Source organism: Pseudophryne corroboree, chromosome 10 (assembly GCF_028390025.1).
Source record: "Pseudophryne corroboree isolate aPseCor3 chromosome 10, aPseCor3.hap2, whole genome shotgun sequence".
Taxonomy (NCBI): Eukaryota; Metazoa; Chordata; class Amphibia; order Anura; family Myobatrachidae; genus Pseudophryne; species Pseudophryne corroboree.
This window is the reverse complement of record NC_086453.1, coordinates 108,607,374-108,629,520: the sequence shown is the minus strand read 5'-3', so window position 1 is coordinate 108,629,520 and position 22,147 is coordinate 108,607,374. Positions and strand designations below refer to the sequence as shown.

Here is a 22,147-nt window from a genome sequence, read left to right as displayed (position 1 = left end):
ATTGAATGGACTGCCTTGTCCATTTCCTGCCACTGACCTTTTCTGGTTAAATGGACCAGTAACTTTATATAAGTACAACTGCCTGTAACAGCAAGTTGGTGAGCTTCTTGTTTATTTGACACTACTAGCATACTGGTATGACCTGTCCATTTAGTAAACCTAGCACCTACTCTAATATGGTTTTATCGATCCTCAATCTCAGAGCTTCCGAGCACTGTCATATCTCTCTTCTAAGAGTTCTACAATCTGTGTTGGACTCGGTTCATAACACTCTGGGCTGACTGTAAATAGGGAACAACTCGCCCCATGAAAATAAATCTTATGCATTTGTGTACACTATTTTGGCTGTACCATATTCTACCTGCAACACCCCAATCCCCGGCCTGCTCTGCTGGAGAAAGAAAATGATGCGTTCCTCTTAATCTATAACAATTTGCCAAACAAACATCTGCGCCACTAAAGGGCCCCATACACTTATATGACCACATGTCGCAGGCGATCACCCCGGCAGCCTCCCGGAGGGCATGATCGTACGATGTATATTGGGCGATCCTGGGCGATCCCAGCCATGCCCCCAGGTCGGACCTGATTGTATGTACAGCACATTCAATCTGGAGGATCCGATGCTCACGGGAACGCGCATCGGATCGGATAGCAAACACCTCCAAAATGCCCGATCTCATCCGATATATCGGTCCGAATGCCCGAAATTGGACGAAATCGGGCATTATCGCTCTAGTGTATGGGGCCCTTAAGCGAACAGGTCCAATGGTGCACACATGGCTGCAGTGATAAAGTAGGAGGTCAGAGGTCATGGGCTTTGTGCTGCACCTTTTTCTGGTTCATAAAGTGTCAACCAATTTTGCAAAATGAGTTTGTCACCAGAACATGCATAACAACCAATAAGTGACTCACTGGGTAACTATTAATGGATTGAACGCCATCTAAAACTATATTTCATTCACTAAAGTTCATTCAGTATAAAAAGGCTCTTGTAAAACTCACACAGTGAAAACTTAGGATGAAGGAAATTGTGTTGTTATTTCCCTTTTTCAGATTCTTGATGTGTTCTTCTTTATAGGCTGACCATATTATCCCTTTAACCTGGGACACTCATGAATTACACAGGTTCTGTGGCTGCTTAAAACCAGGTGAAATGTAGGCTTGTAGTCAGCCTGCCACAGAACCTGTGTAATTCATGAGTGTCCCAGGTTAAAGGGATAATATGGTCAGCCTGTCTTCTATAACCTTTCATGCTGAGACTGATGAGCACAGACTCGTTATTCACGCATTTCGCAGATATTGCTAGAAAGTCTTTTTGCATAAAGCAATTCGATTTTAGGTCCTTGGAAAGGATCTACACTGACTGCTGAACGTGAAATGACAACACATTATTAAAGTGCATGCTTCTACTGACTGAAAACAAGAATAAACAAATAATCATTTGACACGTTCATTTATTTCTGTCCATGAAAAGCTATTTTGGAAACAACGTTCGTTCATTTGAGTAAATGTAGAGCTGGTGTTTTATCCAATGTTCCAAGTTTCGTTTTGAACCGACATTTCAGCCTCCACGGCTGTGAGATACAGCTCTCATCTGGTGAACTCAGAAGTAGGTAAACTTCTGGCATTAAATTCATTTTTCAGAATACCCGCTGTCATTCTGACATGCAGTACTTAATAGGATTAAAGTCCAATTACCTCCACATTACATCCTGCCACTCACTAACTGTGTCCCTGGAGCCTCATAAAAATGTCGGCATCGTAACTATTAAGTGCTACTAAACCTGTCTATCACAGATGCCTCTGCGTTTCTGTCAGGAGTCCTCAGTCAGGACCATTGGCATGCAATTGCTGGACTCCTGCTTTTTACTGTGAGTGGGCAAATGTCATTAATATTACAAGGAATAATCATCCATGAAACTTGTTTTTCTGGGCTGCAATAAGAGCATTTACTGTGTGTATAATGTGAAATATATGCCACCTGACAAAGGCCCACTATGTTGTGTGTGAATGTGACAGCAAAGGATTGGCGATAGAGGGAGGTACAGACGGCCTGGATACAGATGTATAGTCTGAGCCTGTGTGTGATCTCACTAATGGAATCACAGCAGACCTGCATGTCAGGATTACAGCACCCAGCAATGTGTGGGGTTACTGTACTGGAATCCTTCTGTTATGGATGGCAATCTTCCAATTCTAATCCTTTTTTTTTCAGTGGACAATAAATCATAAAGTATATTTTATTTATTTTCTTAGTTCTAGTCACTGAACAATTTATTAGAGGCTTACAAGCTCTGAATATCTGTTAACTGTTATAGCTTTGTTCCCATAACATTGCTATGGTTATAAAATGCTGGGGGCCACAGAAACACCATAAGGGCCACAAGATTTTCTAAGCGTAAGTATACTGCGCACTGAGGGGGTAATTCAGACCTGTTCACTAGCAAGCAATTTTTGCACTGCTGCCATCAGATAGTCGCCGCCCACAGGGGAGTGTATTTTAGCTGTGCAAGTGTGTGAACGCATGTGTAGCAGAACTGTACAAACAGATTTTGTGCAGTCTCTGCGCAGCCCAGGACTTTCTCAGCCGCTGCGAACACTTGAGCCTGTCCTGGACTGGAATTGACGTGAGCAAGCAGACAGCCATTTGTTGTCTTGCCGCAGCCTGGAAGGCAGGTAGAAAATGGTACCTGGCCACTCTGATTGGGTGTGATTCTCAGTCAGAGCAGCCGGGCAGCATTCGTTTCAAGCTCCAGAGCACTAGCACTGTTCCTGCTTGAAGGCCCCTGGCAGAAGTCCTCTGGCCCCGCCTGTTCCTGCTTGAAGGCCCCTGGAATTGTGGGGCCCTGGGCATCTGCCCAGTGTGTCTATACTTTAGGATGGGCCTGGAGACACCCCCACATTCAGCAGCAATGCATCCCCCTTCTCAAACCAATTCTCCCAATGATAGGAGGAATAGCCCAGAAAGAGCACATTGCAGCAGGGTAATAAATGGCTAAAGGCAATATCAATACTACTAGTTATATGTTTACGAACATAATGTGCTGTCATGTAAAGGCCCAAGTGCCACATAGAAGACCTCAGAAGGTTACCAAGTTGTTCTTGTCTGGGCATTTTCCTCAGCAAGGGTTTACAAATCACTGCTTAGTTTCTGTCTGTGTCCTTGGTTGTTAGAACATAATAGAATTATTTTATTTAGTGGATGTAGAAACTCTTTGTGGCCACAGAGCTCCAACTGTTCAGCAGGTTGTACTTTACGTTTAATGTGGACTACTGAAATATGTCCTGCATTTACAGAACAACAGAGTCTGTGATTTCTATGATCCCAGTGACTATTGGGGGCTTTTATAAACCTGGCCTATGTACTTAATAATCATGCACTGTAATATTTTCCTCCAGGGGGGAATGAACAGCCTTAAATGGCCCAGCATAGTTCAGTTATAGAGTGTTTCTGTGCAATGGACAAAAAGAATAAGGCAAAGCTCAATCCTCGTCTGACAGCCGAGTTCGCAGAGGCATGCCTTTTTGGGCAGTCAGTCAACGTACCTATTAGAACAGACCCATGAGGACATCATTAGGCAGGGGGGTGTTGACGGGCGACTGGGTTTTGCATTCAGACCGTAGACGTCCCAATTTTTTTTTGCCATGTGAGAACATCCAACTTCTCTCAGGTCGCCATGGCAATTCCTCCAAGCCGTATAAAAAAAAGGTAAAGTGATGTGAAAGAGAGAAAGAGAGAGATTGAAAAAGGGACAGAGAAAGACTAAAGTGAAATTCGGAAACACTGATGATGTTTAGGCTTTCCAAGTAGACGGAGCTGGATGAAGTCAAATATTTTATGGAAAGAGGACTGTTAAGAGCTAGGGAAGGGGTATTTAGAGAGGGATGCCATTGAATGGACCATTCTTTTTTAAAACCAAACCGAAAACTTATTGGAACACATCATGTTCTTCCACTAGTAGAGACAGTTAGTCTGCTGCTAAGGAGGCTGCCATAGGCCAATTGCTGTTTAAGAGAATCCTTTATTACACTGAGTGCTGTGATAGTTAATCACTGAGTATAATGAAAGCTTTTAGAAAGAAGTTCACGGTGTAGGTGAAATCACTGTGGTAGAGTGGGTGGATCACAAATGCCAGGCCTTGCAGTGTGTGATTTGTTTGCTGTCATGTGCTGTAGTATTACACAGGATTCAGCAATAAAAAGGAAATTTAAGAGTGAAACACTTTCTTGATTTAAATGCCTACTCATGGATAAATATGATATGTGGCTGACAGGAGGGCCTTTCAGGTTAGTGTAATCCTTTGTGGGTCCACTGGATGCAAAGTCTGGCTAGGGGTACCAGATTCTACGTCTGGGGTTCCCTCAGTCTGGGATGCGTCTGGCTGATATCACACATGCAATGTGGCTTATATCACACCTATGCAATGTAACAGATACAGCAGGACAGTAATCTTACAAATCATCCTCAGACTGTGTATATGTACTGTAGAACAGTCTGTGATTGTAACCTACAGTAGGAATAAACATTTTGTTTTGTGTACTGCAAAGCCTTTATCTTAACCTAAAAAGTCCCAGAAAATGTCCATGACGCTATGAAGTGCAGCAGTAGCCCTTCATATATTACCAATAGATTGCGACAATGTCCTGATCCCCCAGTGGCCGAGTCGGGGAAATGGGAATATTAAACATATTTCAAAATCTCAATTTGAACAATTCGGGTATTTTTAACGATTCAATTACCTAATTCCCTGATGGATTGACGATCATCAATGCCAGTTGGATTGTGGAATCTGGGAGACGGTTTACTGATGTATAGGGGCTGTTTTGTGCAAGGTGGCTTCTCCGCTACTGCTGCGCGTGCCACTAGTTATTATTCCCAGTAGATGTCCACGTGGATAGTAAATCAAGCTATTGGTAAAAAACGTGAAATCCCCCCAAAAAAGTGTCAACCACTTGTGTGTTGGCCATTGTAATGTTAACCTTTTGAACCTGTCGACATTAAGCACTGTCAACCTTTCATCTGTTGATCTTTTGTACCTATCGACCTAATACATGTCGACCATACAGAGTCTACCTATTGACTGTCTCGCTAGACATTGTAGATCTATCATTCACTTGACATGATGTGCTAACAAACAGAGTTTAATATTATATATATATATATATATATATATATATATATATAAAAACAGTTTTTCTCTTGTATGGTTCAATTTGGCCTAGCTTAGTAGTCTTATAACTGTGTAACTAGAAATTAGTAATACTCTTTTTCATTTTCCATTTGGCTGTATTTTTTGATTTCTACCTCCCAACAATAGTTTTTAAGACATAGCAAACTGGGATCACAAAATCCAATGAAAGATGTGAGAGGACTTCCAGCCAATCAGAACATACAAACACGGACCACACCTCCATGCAGTTCCCTGTGTGCACTGTTGAGTACAGCTTGCACTCTGCACAGTGGAAAGAGAAGCAATCTCTGTATCAGCATTAATGTGTTATAAAACTCCACTGGAAAAGAATGTTAGGACAACATAGGCAATCCTTTATCAGAATATACTGTATGCTGTATCTAACAAAACATTATTCAGTTTCTACATTTGAACAGTGTGGATAGCAATTCAGAAAGAAATGCTCCACATCCAACTGTAAACAATGGCTATAGATGAAATGTATGCTTCCAGCTTATAGCTATCATTTATTTCTCTATCGTCCTAGTGGATGCTGGGGTTCCTGAAAGGACCATGGGGAATAGCGGCTCCGCAGGAGACAGGGCACAAAAAGTAAAGCTTTCCGATCAGGTGGTGTGCACTGGCTCCTCCCCCTATGACCCTCCTCCAAGCCTCAGTTAGATTTTTGTGCCCGGCCGAGAAGGGTGCAATCTAGGTGGCTCTCCTAAAGAGCTGCTTAGAGAAAGTTTAGCTTAGGTTTTTTATTTTACAGTGAGTCCTGCTGGCAACAGGATCACTGCAACGAGGGACTTAGGGGAGAAGAAGTGAACTCACCTGCGTGCAGGATGGATTGGCTTCTTGGCTACTGGACATCAGCTCCAGAGGGACGATCACAGGTACAGCCTGGATGGTCACCGGAGCCTCGCCGCCGGCCCCCTTGCAGATGCTGAAACATGAAGAGGTCCAGAATCGGCGGCAGAAGACTCCTCAGTCTTCTAAAGGTAGCGCACAGCACTGCAGCTGTGCGCCATTTTCCTCTCAGCACACTTCACACGGCAGTCACTGAGGGTGCAGGGCGCTGGGAGGGGAGCGCCCTGGGAGGCAAATGAAAACCTATTTGGCTAAAAAATACCTCACATATAGCCTCCGGGGGCTATATGGAGATATTTAACCCCTGCCAGAATACACTAAAGAGCGGGAGACGAGCCCGCCGAAAAAGGGGCGGGGCCTATCTCCTCAGCACACAGCGCCATTTTCCTTAAACAGCTCCGCTGGTCAGGACGGCTCCCAGGTCTCTCCCCTGCACTGCACTACAGAAACAGGGTAAAACAAGAGAGGGGGGGCAAAATAGTGGCAAAAAAAAAAAAAAATTATATTATAAAAGCAGCTATACAGGGAGCACTTATTATAAGGCTATCCCTGTCATATATAGCGCTTTTGGTGTGTGCTGGCAAACTCTCCCTCTGTCTCCCCAAAGGGCTAGTGGGGTCCTGTCTTCGTTAAGAGCATTCCCTGTGTGTCTGCTGTGTGTCGGTACGTGTGTGTCGACATGTATGAGGACGATATTGGTGTGGAGGCGGAGCAATTGCAAATATGGGGATGTCACCTCCTAGGGGGTCGACACCAGAATGGATGCCTTTATTTATGGAATTACGGGATAGTGTCAACACGCTAAAGCAGTCGTTTGACGACATGAGACGGCCGGACAATCAGTTAGTGCCTGTCCAGGCGCCTCAAACACCGTCAGGGGCTGTAAAACGCCCTTTGCCTCAGTCGGTCGACACAGACCCAGACACAGGCACTGATTCCAGTGGCGACGGTGACGAATCAACCGTATTTTCCAGTAGGGCCACACGTTATATGATTTTGGCAATGAAGGAGGCGTTACATTTAGCTGATACTGCAGGTACCACTAAACAGGGTATTATGTGGGGTGTGAAAAAACTACCTATAGTTTTTCCTGAATCAGAAGAACTAAATGATGTATGTGATGAAGCGTGGGTTGCCCCCGATAAAAAGATGCTAATTTCAAAGAAGTTATTGGCTTTATACCCTTTCCCGCCAGAGGTTAGGGCGCGCTGGGAAACACCTCCTAGGGTGGACAAGGCGCTCACACGCTTATCTAAACAAGTGGCGTTACCCTCTCCGGAGACGGCCGCACTTAAAGATCCAGCAGATAGGAGGATGGAAAATATCCCAAAAAGTATATACACACATACAGGTGTTATACTACGACCAGCTATAGCGACAGCCTGGATGTGCAGTGCTGGAGTAGCTTGGTCAGAGTCCCTGATTGAAAATATTGATACCCTGGATAGGGACAATGTTTTACTGTCTTTAGAGCAAATAAAGGATGCATTTCTTTATATGCGTGATGCACAGAGGGATATCTGCACACTGGCATCACGGGTAAGTGCTATGTCCATTTCGGCCAGAAGAAGTTTATGGACGCGACAGTGGTCAGGCGATGCGGACTCAAAACGGCATATGGAAGTTTTGCCGTATAAAGGGGAGGAGTTATTTGGAGTCGGTCTATCAGATTTGGTGGCCACGGCTACAGCCGGGAAATCCACCTTTTTACCTCAAGCTACTCCCCAACAGAAAAAGACACCGACTTTTCAACCGCAGCCCTTTCGTTCCTTTAAAAACAAGAGAGCAAAGGGATATTCATATCTGCCACGAGGCAGAGGAAGGGGGAAGAGACACCAACAGGCAGCTCCTTCCCAGGAACAGAAGCCCTCCCCCGCTTCTACAAAAGCCTCAGCATGACGCTGGGGCTTCTCAAGCGGACTCGGGGGCGGTGGGCGGTCGTCTCAAGAATTTCAGCGCGCAGTGGGCTCACTCGCAGGTAGATCCCTGGATCCTGCAGATAATATCTCAGGGGTACAGGTTGGAACTAGAGACAGATCCGCCTCGCCGTTTCCTGAAGTCTGCTTTACCAACGTCCCCCTCCGAAAGGGAGACGGTTTTGGAAGCCATTCACAAGCTGTACTCTCAGCAGGTGATAGTCAAGGTACCTCTTCTACAACAGGGAAAGGGGTATTATTCCACTCTATTTGTGGTACCGAAGCCGGACGGCTCGGTAAGACCTATTCTAAATCTGAAGTCCTTGAACCTGTACATAAAGAAGTTCAAGTTCAAAATGGAGTCACTCAGAGCAGTGATAGCGAACCTGGAAGAAGGGGACTTTATGGTGTCCTTGGACATCAAGGATGCGTACCTCCACGTTCCAATTTACCCCTCACACCAGGGGTACCTCAGGTTCGTTGTACAAAACTGTCACTATCAGTTTCAGACGCTGCCGTTCGGATTGTCCACGGCACCTCGGGTCTTTACAAAGGTAATGGCCGAGATGATGATTCTTCTTCGAAGAAAAGGCGTATTAATTATCCCATACTTGGACGATCTCCTAATAAGGGCAAGGTCCAGAGAACAGCTAGAGATGGGATTAGCACTGTCTCAAGAAGTGCTAAAACAGCACGGCTGGATTCTGAATATTCCAAAATCCCAGTTAATGCCGACAACTCGTCTGCTGTTCCTAGGGATGATTCTGGACACGGTTCAGAAAAAGGTTTTTCTCCCGGAGGAAAAAGCCAAGGAGTTATCCGAGCTTGTCAGGAACCTCCTAAAACCAGGGAAGGTGTCTGTACATCAATGCACAAGAGTCCTGGGAAAAATGGTGGCTTCTTACGAAGTAATTCCATTCGGCAGATTCCATGCACGAATTTTTCAGAGGGATCTGTTGGACAAATGGTCAGGGTCGCATCTTCAGATGCACCAGCGGATAACCCTGTCTCCAAGGACAAGGGTATCTCTTCTGTGGTGGTTGCAGAGTGCTCATCTATTGGAGGGCCACAGATTCGGCATACAGGATTGGATCCTGGTGACCACGGACGCCAGCCTGAGAGGCTGGGGAGCAGTCACACAAGGAAGAAACTTCCAGGGAGTGTGGACGAGCCTGGAAACGTCTCTTCACATAAACATTCTGGAACTAAGAGCAATCTACAATGCTCTAAGCCAGGCAGAACCTCTGCTTCAAGGAAAACCGGTGTTGATCCAGTCGGACAACATCACGGCAGTCGCGCATGTAAACAGACAGGGCGGCACAAGAAGCAGGAGTGCAATGGCAGAAGCTGCAAGGATTCTTCGCTGGGCAGAGAATCATGTGATAGCACTGTCAGCAGTGTTCATCCCGGGAGTGGACAACTGGGAAGCAGACTTCCTCAGCAGACACGACCTTCACCCGGGAGAGTGGGGACTTCATCCAGAAGTCTTCCACATGCTGGTAACCCGTTGGGAAAGACCAATGGTGGACATGATGGCGTCTCGCCTCAACAAAAAACTGGACAGGTATTGCGCCAGGTCAAGAGATCCGCAGGCAATAGCTGTGGACGCGCTGGTAACGCCTTGGGTGTACCAGTCGGTGTATGTGTTTCCTCCTCTGCCTCTCATACCAAAAGTATTGAGAATTATACGGCAAAGAGGCGTAAGAACGATACTAGTGGTTCCGGATTGGCCAAGAAGGACTTGGTACCCGGAACTTCAAGAGATGATCACGGAAGATCCGTGGCCTCTACCTCTAAGGAGGGACTTGCTTCAGCAGGGTCCCTGTCTGTTTCAAGACTTACCGCGGCTGCGTTTGACGGCATGGCGGTTGAACGCCGGATCCTAAAGGAAAAAGGCATGCCGGAAGAAGTCATTCCTACTTTGATTAAAGCAAGGAAGGAAGTAACCGTGCAACACTATCACCGCATTTGGCGAAGATATGTTGCGTGGTGCGAGGATCGGAGTGCTCCGACGGAAGAATTTCAACTGGGTCGATTCCTACATTTCCTGCAATCAGGATTGTCTATGGGTCTCAAATTGGGATCTATTAAGGTTCAAATTTCGGCCCTGTCGATTTTCTTTCAAAAAGAATTGGCTTCAGTTCCTGAAGTCCAGACTTTTGTTAAGGGAGTGCTGCATATACAGCCTCCTGTGGTGCCTCCAGTGGCACCGTGGGATCTCAATGTGGTTTTGGAATTTCTAAAATCTCATTGGTTTGAACCACTAAAAAAGGTGGATTTAAAATATCTCACATGGAAAGTGACCATGTTACTAGCCCTGGCTTCGGCCAGGAGAGTGTCAGAACTGGCAGCTTTATCTTACAAAAGCCCATATCTGATTTTCCATTCGGACAGGGCAGAACTGCGGACTCGTCCGCATTTTCTCCGTAAGGTGGTGTCAGCATTTCATCTGAACCAGCCTATTGTAGTGCCTGCGGCTACAAGTGACTTGGAGGACTCCAAGTTACTGGACGTTGTCAGAGCATTAAAAATATATATTGCAAGGACAGCTGGAGTCAGAAAATCTGACTCGTTGTTTATATTGTATGCACCCAACAAGATGGGTGCTCCTGCGTCTAAGCAGACGATTGCTCGTTGGATCTGTAGCACAATCCAACTTGCACATTCTGTGGCAGGCCTGCCACAGCCTAAATCTGTTAAGGCCCACTCCACAAGGAAGGTGGGCTCATCTTGGGCGGCTGCCCGAGGGGTCTCGGCATTACAACTTTGCCGAGCAGCTACGTGGTCAGGGGAGAACACGTTTGTAAAATTTTACAAATTTGATACTCTGGCTAAGGAGGACCTGGAGTTCTCTCATTCGGTGCTGCAGAGTCATCCGCACTCTCCCGCCCGTTTGGGAGCTTTGGTATAATCCCCATGGTCCTTTCAGGAACCCCAGCATCCACTAGGACGATAGAGAAAATAAGAATTTACTTACCGATAATTCTATTTCTCGGAGTCCGTAGTGGATGCTGGGCGCCCATCCCAAGTGCGGATTATCTGCAATAATTGTACATAGTTATTGTTAACTGATTCGGGTTATTGTTTAGGAAGCCATCTTTCAGAGGCTCCTCTGTTATCATACTGTTAACTGGGTTTTGATCACAAGTTGTACGGTGTGATTGGTGTGGCTGGTATGAGTCTTACCCGGGATTCAAAATTCCTCCCTTATTGTGTACGCTCGTCCGGGCACAGTACCTAACTGAGGCTTGGAGGAGGGTCATAGGGGGAGGAGCCAGTGCACACCACCTGATCGGAAAGCTTTACTTTTTGTGCCCTGTCTCCTGCGGAGCCGCTATTCCCCATGGTCCTTTCAGGAACCCCAGCATCCACTACGGACTCCGAGAAATAGAATTATCGGTAAGTAAATTCTTATTTTAGAAGGCACCACAAAGGGTACTGTACATGTCCTGTACATTGGGGGGCAAAGCAGAACAACTACAAATTACACGATAAACAAAGAGAAACTAGTTGCACAGTATAGAAGGGAGTGTTCATAGGGAGGATGATGATATAACTGGTAACCTACAAGGGTGAAGAAAGTCCCTTCCCAAAAGCACAAGCAAAAAGGGCCAAAGCTGTAGGCAAATTACTTTGTCTGTATATAGCGTGTAGTATGACTAGGATATTCTACAGTATGTTAAACCAGTGAACCCAAATGTTGTGAACTACAAGTTCCAGCAGTCCCGTCAGCCAAATTCCCACACAGCTGGGCTGCTTCAGGTTGTTTACAATACTGTTAAAAAAGTGCCAACATATTTTGATAAACAAAACACATCAACATCCTAACAAATATATTGGGGTAAAAGTATTAGGGTGCGAGACACCGGAGGTGTGAGAGTATGGCCCTCATTCCGAGTTGTTCGCTCTGTAAATTTTTTCGCATCGCAGCGATTTTCCGCTTAGTGCGCATGCGCAATGTCCGCAGTGCGACTGCACCAAGTAAATTTGCTATGCAGTTAGGAATTTTACTCACGGTTTTTTTCTTCGTTCTGGTGATCGTAATGTGATTGACAGGAAGTGGGTGTTTCTGGGCGGAAACTGGCCGTTTTATGGGAGTGTGTGAAAAAACGCTACCGTTTCTGGGAAAAACGCGGGAGTGGCTGGAGAAACGGAGAAGTGTCTGGGCGAACGCTGGGTGTGTTTGTGACGTCAAACCAGGAACGACAAGCACTGAACTGATCGCAGATGCCGAGTAAGTTTGAAGCTACTCAGAAACTGCTAAGAGGTGTGTAATCGCAATTCTGCTAATCTTTCGTTCGCAATTTTAAGAAGCTAAGATTCACTCCCAGTAGGCGGCGGCTTAGCGTGTGTAAAGCTGCTAAAAGCAGCTTGCGAGCGAACAACTCGGAATGAGGGCCTATGTGCGAGAATGCCCTATTTTTAAAGCGGCAATCATTTGGTTTTGCCTTGTAAAAGATTGCTGCTCAAATTCCCGCACCTCTGGCTTCTCACACCCTATAACATTTACCCTGCTGTTTTTTTAATTGTATACACTTTTTAATTTTACTATTGTGCAGTTGACAACATTAATGTATGCTGTAAATGCAATATTGTCTCATTTGACCCACTGAAGCACCCATATAGTAATATTTACTTGATATAGTATTAAATTAGTAAAGTATTTTGAATTATAAATACCAATTTTCAATAAATATTAACTCCTGAAGCCCAGACAATCAGAATATAGGGTAAGAATTGCATTTAGCTTGCATACAAAATATTAATTTTATTGTTTAATTGTCAATATTCCAAGGGATAAAAATTTCTAGGGACAACAATTTAATACACAGGACTCAGGTAACCTGACAGCTAAGTAAATAAAGTACTTTTCATTATGTTCTTTCCTAGTGGAAACAAAATTGGAAAATTTAATTTAATTGAACTTGGTATTGATCTATTGTGCTTGGTATCAATTAATCAATCAATCAATCAATCAATCTATATTTAAAAACCTTAGTTCACAATATGCCACATTGTACTAGTGCCAGTTCATATTACTGTATGCCACATTGTACTGCTGCCAGTTCATATTACTCTATGCCACATTGTAGTGCCCCCTGTTCATATTACTGTATGCCACATTGTAGTTCCCCAGTTCATATTACTCTATGCCACATTGTAGTGCCACCAGTTCATATTACTGTATGCCACATTGTAGTTCCCCAGTTCATATTACTCTATGCCACATTGTAGTGCCCCCAGTTCATATTACTGTATGCCACATTGTAGTTCCCCCAGTTCATATTACTGTATGCCACATTGTAGTTCCCCAGTTCATATTACTGTATGCCACATTGTAGTGCCCCCAGTTCATATTACTGTATGCCACATTGTAGTGCCCCCTGTTCATATTACTGTATGCCACATTGTAGTGCCCCCAGTTCATATTACTGTATGCCACATTGTAGTGCCCCCTGTTCATATTACTGTATGCCACATTGTAGTGCCCCCTGTTCATATTACTGAATGCCACATTGTAGTTCCCCCAGTTCATATTACTCTATGCCACATTGTAGTGCCCCCAGTTCATATTACTGTATGCCGCATTGTAGTGCCCCCTGTTCGTATTACTGTATGCCACATTGTAGTGCCACCAGTTCATATTACTCTATGCCACATTGTAGTGCCCCCAGTTCATATTACTGTATGCCACATTGTAGTGCCCCCTGTTCATATTACTGTATGCCACATTGTAGTGCCCCCAGTTCATATTACTGTATGCCACATTGTACTGCTGCCAGATCATTTTACTGTATGCCACATTGAAGTTACCCCTGTTCATATTACTGTATGCCACATTGTAGTGCCCCCAGTTCATATTACTGTATGCCACATTGTAGTGCCCCCTGTTCATATTACTGTATGCCACATTGTAGTTCCCCAGTTCATATTACTCTATGCCACATTGTAGTGCCCCCAGTTCATGTTACTGTATGCCACATTGTAGTGCCCCAGTTCATATTACTGTATGCCGCATTGTAGTGCCCCAGTTCATATTACTGTATGCCACATTGTAGTGCCCCCAGTTCATATTACTGTATGCCACATTGTAGTGCCCCCAGTTCATATTACTGTATGCCACATTGTAGTGCCCCAGTTCATATTACTGTATGCCACATTGTAGTGCCCCAGTTCATATTACTGTATGCCACATTGTAGTGCCCCCAGTTCATATTACTGTATGCCACATTGTAGTGCCCCCAGTTCATATTACTGTATGCCACATTGTAGTGCCCCAGTTCATATTACTGTATGCCACATTGTAGTGCCCCCAGTTCATATTACTGTATGCCACATTGTAGTGCCCCCAGTTCATATTATGCCTCATTGCAGTGCTCATAGTTCATGCTATGCAACATTACAGTGCCTCTAGTTCATATAACATTACAGTGCCCCGTTCAGTTTATACCACATTACAGTGCCCCCATACCATTATAATATCCACTGCACTTGCCACTCAATGAAAATGGAATGTCACCCTATTCAAGCCAGGCAACAGGCCGGACCCAATTGTTTACAGGAACTTGGTATACATCTATATACCCTGGTCCGGGGCCCTCTAAACTCTGGGCCCCATAGCATTGGCACCCACTGTACCCAATATAGATATGCCCATGGTGTGCAATACTATGTAACAAGTTTCGGTTGTATTGTAGCGGAGAAGCTGCATGATGTTACACTATCTGGATTATTCTCGCTGTACAAATAGGGTTACTGGCAGATCACAGCGGAGTGAAGGGAAAAGTGCTGGATGTGTGTGTGTGTGTGTGCAGACAGAACAGCTGTTCCAGTACTGTTTGCAGGGGTGGGCTGCACTCCACCTCTCCTGCTGCATTGGGACAGAAGCTTCCTGTCTCTCCCTGATGGACGTCATTACAAGCCCCAGATCTTCAGTCAAAAGGTATGTGGAGAGTTGATGTAAACAGAGTGGGTGGGATGATACGAACTGTCACCAGAGATTTGTTTGGCAACACAAGTCAGGGAGACCGGTGTGAGTAAACAAGGCTGGCAGGAGGCAGAAGGCATGGAAATCAGTGCGGCAGCATGGGGACAGGCATACAATAGATACTGTACATGTTGCAATTGAAGTACATACATACTCTATTAATTAGAAGTATTTTGATTACAAAATGCTTTGGATATAATTACTTTCTAAGTTCATTTTTAGTATTTAATGCAGAGATTGTTTTCTTTTTGCTTTTGAATTTTTTTTCTATGTACTATTTTATATGACACTACTTTGTAATGTCTACACCTCCCACCTGTTATTATTATATGGTTTTGTTTTTACCGCCTTCATTCAACATGTAGGACGTGAACTTATAATATACATGTTTGCTATTTCTATACATATTGTTGCATGGGTGGACCCATACATGCTGTATATAAAAATAATGTAATGCCATCTTGCAACAATCTTAAGGCTAAAGACACATGCAATTCAATTCAACATTGTAATGTGTCATTGTGCAGTGATGTCATCGATTTCTATCCACCAGGGACTATGGAAAATATTCTACTGCTGCAAGGATTATGCTATAGAGACTATGGGTATGGTTGTTACATATTACTTGTGAAGTTTGTTTCCCTATGGCGTTAGGAAAACACCAGTGACATTGATCTTTTTTGACATAGGCCAAGTGGGGTGAGGGGCAACAGAGGACATTTACAGTGAACATCAGATCAATAAAGCGGATGGCAAGTGGGTATGAGATCCCTGAACCAATTGCTTCCATACCTATTTACATACATTTACTAGCGTTAGCAAATGCCAGTGAGTAAGGAGCCATAGAGAAGTCTGACTGTGAAAGCTGCCTATGCACATTTGTGTGGCCACTGAAGTTGTTCTCTACCAGTCTTGTAAAAAGTTGCGGTGTTCAACCAGTTTGTTTTCAGACAGTTTGCTCTTTTTGGATATCAGGGAAATTCCAGAATTTTTGGGGAGTCTTCCTGGATTTCCAGGAAAGAAGGCCATTCTCCCTGATCTTGCTTTTCTTTGTTCATAAGTAGGAAGGGCCCTCGTGACATAATTCTCTATAAAATGGCGCACCATAGCCCTGTCCCCAGTGTGTGATGAATTGTGGATCTTGGGTGGAGCCATGGTGATACATATTAGTGTCTTATCTCTTAGACTTCTCCTCTGGGATCTCCTGGGGGGAGGTCCACAAAGCACGACCCTATAGCATGCAATAATCTATCCATTACATTTATAGGTGTCCCCCACTTGTGTGGCCGAACTGGTCACATTTCAATTTGCACGGATCTCAAGCAACCAAAACTGCCTGTATATGTTATCTCAACATAGACAAAAATCTAAGCAGATTTAGAATTGCAAGATGTCAAACTAATTACAGCCATCTTGTATATACTCAAGTATATGTTCATAACCTATAAAGAGACAAATATTTGAACAGATATAGAATAATGTAATATATCACCAGCAAAGTTTACGAATGAAGGCATGATTTCCTAAACTGGAGCATGTGAACTCTGCTTGCTAAAGTAGTCATATTTACACATAGCTCTCTTCTATCCAATCTTGCTCATTATCCCCCCATGATCTAAACATACTGATGCTGCACCTACATCAAAGGCCAGACAACTCAAACTTAGATAGCACTTTCTCTACTCTAATTGTAGCAAACAAATACTGGTACTGTGATGTCATATTATATATTTTCTGTCCTTGGCTCATAGCAATCACTATGTCACGCTGATCAGCTGCAGTCGTGTGGCGTACATACAAGTAGAACTTAGCACAACAACTCCCAGCATGCTATGCCCTGCGGCTGATTACTTGCTGATAGCTGGCATTTTACAGCAGTTGGATAGCCACACATTGCCTTGTCCAACATTGGACTATTAAGATTAAATAGCACCATTGGTGGCTACTGTTCCTTGTTTGGAAAAAGTTAGACAGTGCTATTAGCATTACATTGACTTCATAGCTTGCAGCTGGAAGCTGCTGTCTTCTGTTTTCTTTATAAACAAGCCAAAATCTGATAGCTAACAGAATGAAAACCCACAAGGCTGTAGCAACATAACGTCTGGAGGACATACAAAATAATGATGAAACAGAATACATTACAGCATTAATAGGGTTACCATGGGAAAGTACAGTACAATGTAAGATCCTGTCCTACAATATAACAGATCTTAAAGGAACATCTGTAAGCAGACAGAAGGGAGAATCATTTTAACTCCTAAGCTCTGCTAGTGGCCACAGAGCTGTATGACCGTGGTTCATGACTGTGTTTTGTATTAGAATACTCTGCACTCTTTACTACTACAATAAAAGTAGCATTTCAGTGCTGTGAATTCCTAAGGGAGGGTAACTCTTTCACTACGGAGAATATCCAAATAATGTTTTTGTGCCTCAGATATTTCATTTGCTTGTAAAACACTCACTTATATGTATACATACAGTTATACCGTTTTACAGGCTGAGCTAGTATGTCGTGAGTCTCTTATACGCTGTTAACCCAATTTGTTGCCTGAAAAAGTTATACTATATATTTGTTGTACAATAATCTCCTGATGTGCATAACTTGTTTAGCTATTCTGGTGTACAAATGTGTTTTATATTAATATATTTTCAGTTTTGTTTCTTATTGAATCCAAATAATTTTTTCTTGTTGCATAACTTTCTAAAAACGTTGGGCTTTGTGGTTGTTTCATAGGGTTCTTTTTCAAAATAAAACTGTTTCTCGAGTTACTTTGATAATAGTTCTCAACACATAGCTTGCACATTCAATGCTTCCATCCTACTCCAATACAGTTCTTGGCATTGTATATATTCCAACATCTGTTTGCTGATTTACAAACGACAGCAGTTTGTCTGTTCCTTGCTGCTAGAACTTATTACTTCCCTGATAGGAATTCCATGCATGTCGAACCAGCAACTTAGTTACATCACGAAGTGAGTGCGCCATGCCATATATTGATGCACGCTTAGTGCTCGTTATGTGATGTATCTTACGTAAAAAACTTTCTTTCATTCCTGCAATAGTTAGTGAATTGAAAACAAGTTAATGCCAGTAAAGTAACTGTACCTAACCTCTCAAAATGAATTTACAGCCTGCATATTAATATGGATTTATCTTATGTGACCTAATCCAAAGCATATAACACATATACATAACCCAAACCCCAATTTCAAACAAAAGCAATTGTCATTCTAAAACAAATATTTTGTGCTACACTAAATAACAGTTATATCTGTATGAATTCAAAAATCTTATCTATCTATCTATCTATCTATCTATCTATCTATCTATCTATCTATCTATCTATCTATCTATCAATCTATCACCACTACTACAATATCTGAACTTGTATTAGTATCTATTGCAGACACCTACCAGCAAGGTTGCTGTCCCTTTAACATGGTCTTGCAGATTTCATATGAGCAGACTATAGCTTCTCGTTGCATTAAGCATGCCATGCCAAACCCAGTTTCATTTTTTGCATGAGAAGGGGAGCTGCAATGAACAGGCTCACAGAAACAATTGAACTGCTTAACATTGTTGGAACGGTCTATAAATGGTGGCTAGGAATGTCAGCAGCATGGAAAGCAATGAACAGCTGTTTCAAATCTTATTAGAGTAATAAGTAAAGTATGATCCAATAGAGAATAATGGTTTGTTTTCGTTAGTAGCTGTTATGTGATATGCCGTGGATTATGCACATTCTTTAGTTAATGCTTTCTGTTCTTTTTTTCTCTTTTGTGTTTCAGTATTCATTTTTTTATTTATTTTTTACAACCAAGTCGTGGTTAAATGAACGAATTTTAATTAAATCTGTTTTTACAGAACACATAGTTCTAGCTTGTCATTAGTTGTGTGAAAAAAGCCTTAAAAGTATGTATTTTCATGTAATACATATATATTAGTAGGGTTTTCTCAGTTGTGCCTGTTCTAAAGTCATAATAGCATAAAATATGAGTTTTGCTTGTTCTCCCTTAAATACTGTAATTGGACAATGTGGAGTTTCATCTCTAGCCACCAGACGGCGCTATTAGTTCAGAATGCATATAACAAGGCTTCTGCAGAGGTGATTTCTTATTCTCTGGGTACCATACAGTAATACACTTCATAATGATGTCCCAAGTTACAACATTTCAGACTCCTTTCAACATCTGACTGAAAAATGTCCCAAAATATCCTCCCCAAAGGCATAGTTGAAATCTCAGGCATTCCAAATAAATCCTATCCAATAAAACCTCTCCAACAGACAACTTCATAGACATTATTAAGTCAAAATATGCACATAATAAAGTTGATAGGAAAACAGAAGAATATAAAATTAAAAGTTTTTATACTTACTTTTCATATTTTTTTCCTTTGGTTAAAGTTGTTTTTTGTTGTTGTTGTGAGGTGTCTTCTGTTCTGTAATTTCTGTCTTTTTTATTTTTTTTATTTTGTTGTTGTTTTTGTCTTTATTTGTTTTTGTTGACTATCACAGGAAAATTTCCCGCCTTTATCCTTTCTACTGCCCCTTCAGTTGCTCGTCAGTGTCCCACTTTCATTCACCTGCTCCCCAGCTCTGAGGTAGAAATCGAAGCCACAGAAGATAACAATTCCTGCATTCACTAGTGACAACGTCTGATAGATAGAGAGAGTGAGTGTGAGTGACTTGAGTGGGTATGTGTGTGTGAGCATGTGAACTCACACCACTACAAATTGGGGGTTTATATACACCACTGATGGAGGAAAGCAAGTCGCACTATGTGTATGTGTTTTTTTCAAAGATGACACATCTTGACTCACATCTTTTCCATTGAGAAAAAAAAATACCTCATAGCAAAAACCCCTCCTTCTAAAGTTAAATTTGCATGGGCGGCATGCATTAAACACTATGACACATTATGCTGCAATTTACTTGCTTCTCTTTAAGATGTAAGTCTGAAAGGAGGGGTGGTGGTGGTGGTGGTGGGGGGGGGGGGGGGGGGGGGGGTGCAGGCTAAAGCAGAGGGAAAGGTTGACAAGGTCACTGAAGATACACTGCACCATCCCTGTACCACTAACTGAATTATTGTCTCATGAAATTGTGTCTTATCCCATAAAGAGCATTCTGTCACTTCAGGGTGAAGATAATCATTGTTATTAAAAGACAAGAAAATCAAATGGGATATATTAGCTTAACTAAGGATATCACAGACAGAAGTAAAAGGTTTAATACAAGTTACAAAACTTTTTGCAAAGTTACAGAGTAGCTATCCTCTTCATACATCCTGGTGTTTTAACTTGTGTGTAATACTTCAAGTAAATTTAAGAAACTTATACAATGTCTGGTACATGTATTTTATTGTTCTTTTTTTTAAACAAAGGGCATTTTATATATATTTTTTTTTATATCATTAGATATTTCATATTGTTAACTTTTGTGGAAATATAATTTTTCTGTAGTTAAAGTTAGTTCATAGGGGCGTATTTATCAAAGTTTGGAGAGAGATAAAGTAGCAAGAAATAAAGTACCGGCCAATCAGCTCCTGTTATTTTTCAACACAGCCTGTAAAATGTAAAACATAAGCTGATTGGCTAGTGCTTTATCTCACACGATTTTATCTCTCTCCGAGCTTTAATAAATACCCCCCACATGTACAATGTCTAAAACAAGCTTACAAAGAAGCTATAGAGTGGAGCTCACAACACAGACCATATTTACGTATTTGGATCCAGATGTAATGACGCCCGACATCACTGGAGGTGCGAGATACCGGCTGATCTCGAACGTTTTTTTTTAAAGGGGCAATAACTTAAAAGGCATTTTTTTTTGCTTTGTAAGTGATTGCCGCTTTAAAAAGAAAAACATCCAAGATCGTCCTGCATCTCACACCTCCGGCGATTTCTGGCGTCATTGCATGTTATCTCACTCTTTCATTATTTGCCTGAAACCTAATAAATAAAAGGAGAGCTAATGGAATTACAGAAGAATATTAGGAAGGAAGTCCGTCTACCAAAGAGCTTAAATTCTTAAAGCGTACTGGAATGTATATCGTTTCTCATTATAGAGTGCAAATTGTTTCTTCCATCTCTTCGTTTTAGGCTTCAAGTGACGCTGCTGCATTCGGCACCTGTCTACTGGACATGAAGTCTGGTGTTCTTACAAGAAGACATGTAACATCCTCCCACCATAATTACCTAAATATCTGTATTTTTAGGTTCCCAAAACTTTTGCATGTATGTTTTACTAATAATACAGTGGTTTTATATATGGTTCTTTATTGTAATTGACAGAAACTGTGGTTCTAGAGACATGAAAAGCTATGGTGTAAGTATACGTCAAGATTGCAAGAATTTGACAAGCCAGAAAAATATCATCACCATACTGTATACTACTGGAAATAAATTTCCTAGTAAGTATTTGGAAACTGAGATGTTCAGTAGACTACAGTTTAGTTGTTTATTTATTAGTCATGTGTGTTTCAGAGCCTTTGTCAGTTTTATTAATGTTTTTTAAGTATAGCTATTGCCCGCAAGAACCTAGGTATTACAACTGGGTTCCTGTAAGTGCGAGATACTTCCACGGAGAAAAATGAAAGTAACATCTGACTCAGGACCCCTACTGGATACAGATTTGTTTTGTCTTTAAGCCTTTAAAATCCTTTCATTTAGGTGTGCGTGGGGATTTGAAAATCAAAGGATTTGTTACTCATCGTTAATTATGTAATATCAGTACAATTCCTTGTTTTGAAAAAAATAAAAATTAAATTTTACAGATGTGTCCTCATTATTATGTCGCCACAATACACCATGTGACGCGAGGTGCCAGACGTGAGTGAGCCGCCAGGTCTGTGCATCTCTGCTAGTGATGGGTGTCTTTTTTGCGTCTTTTTATCCCGAAAATGTGTCTTAGTCGGAATGCAACTATTAGGCATCCGGAGACACTTGTATATCTGTGTGCGACTGAGTCCTGTACATGAAGCACAACAGGATTTGGCGTGAATAAAGCTGCAGCCACTGCATTGCAACACTTCATATGCAGGTTCAGTCTCAGACACACACAGATATACAACTGTCACATATCAAAAATAAGCAGCACAGTCTCCTAGTGCGTCTTAGTTGCATTGCGACTAAGATGAATTTTTTGGGTAGAGATGCAAAAAAGACGCCCCGGTGCTAGCAGGGTTCACGGGACCTGCTG

The 22,147-nt window shown here is 42.3% G+C and overlaps 1 long non-coding RNA gene across 3 annotated transcripts; it reads left to right on the top strand.

Moving 5' to 3' along the window:
* The first annotated feature begins 14,796 nt into the window (after positions 1 to 14,796).
* LOC134965063 (uncharacterized) lies at positions 14,797 to 21,719 on the top strand. Of its 3 annotated transcripts, none has more exons than XR_010188294.1 (4): positions 14,797 to 14,903; positions 15,502 to 15,553; positions 15,638 to 15,704; positions 21,049 to 21,719. It is a non-coding gene; the product is annotated as an uncharacterized LOC134965063 (long non-coding RNA). The 3 variants fall into 3 exon arrangements; XR_010188293.1 differs by having other exon boundaries at positions 15,638 to 15,708; XR_010188295.1 differs by having other exon boundaries at positions 15,476 to 15,553; positions 15,638 to 15,708.
* The last annotated feature ends 428 nt before the right edge of the window (positions 21,720 to 22,147 follow it).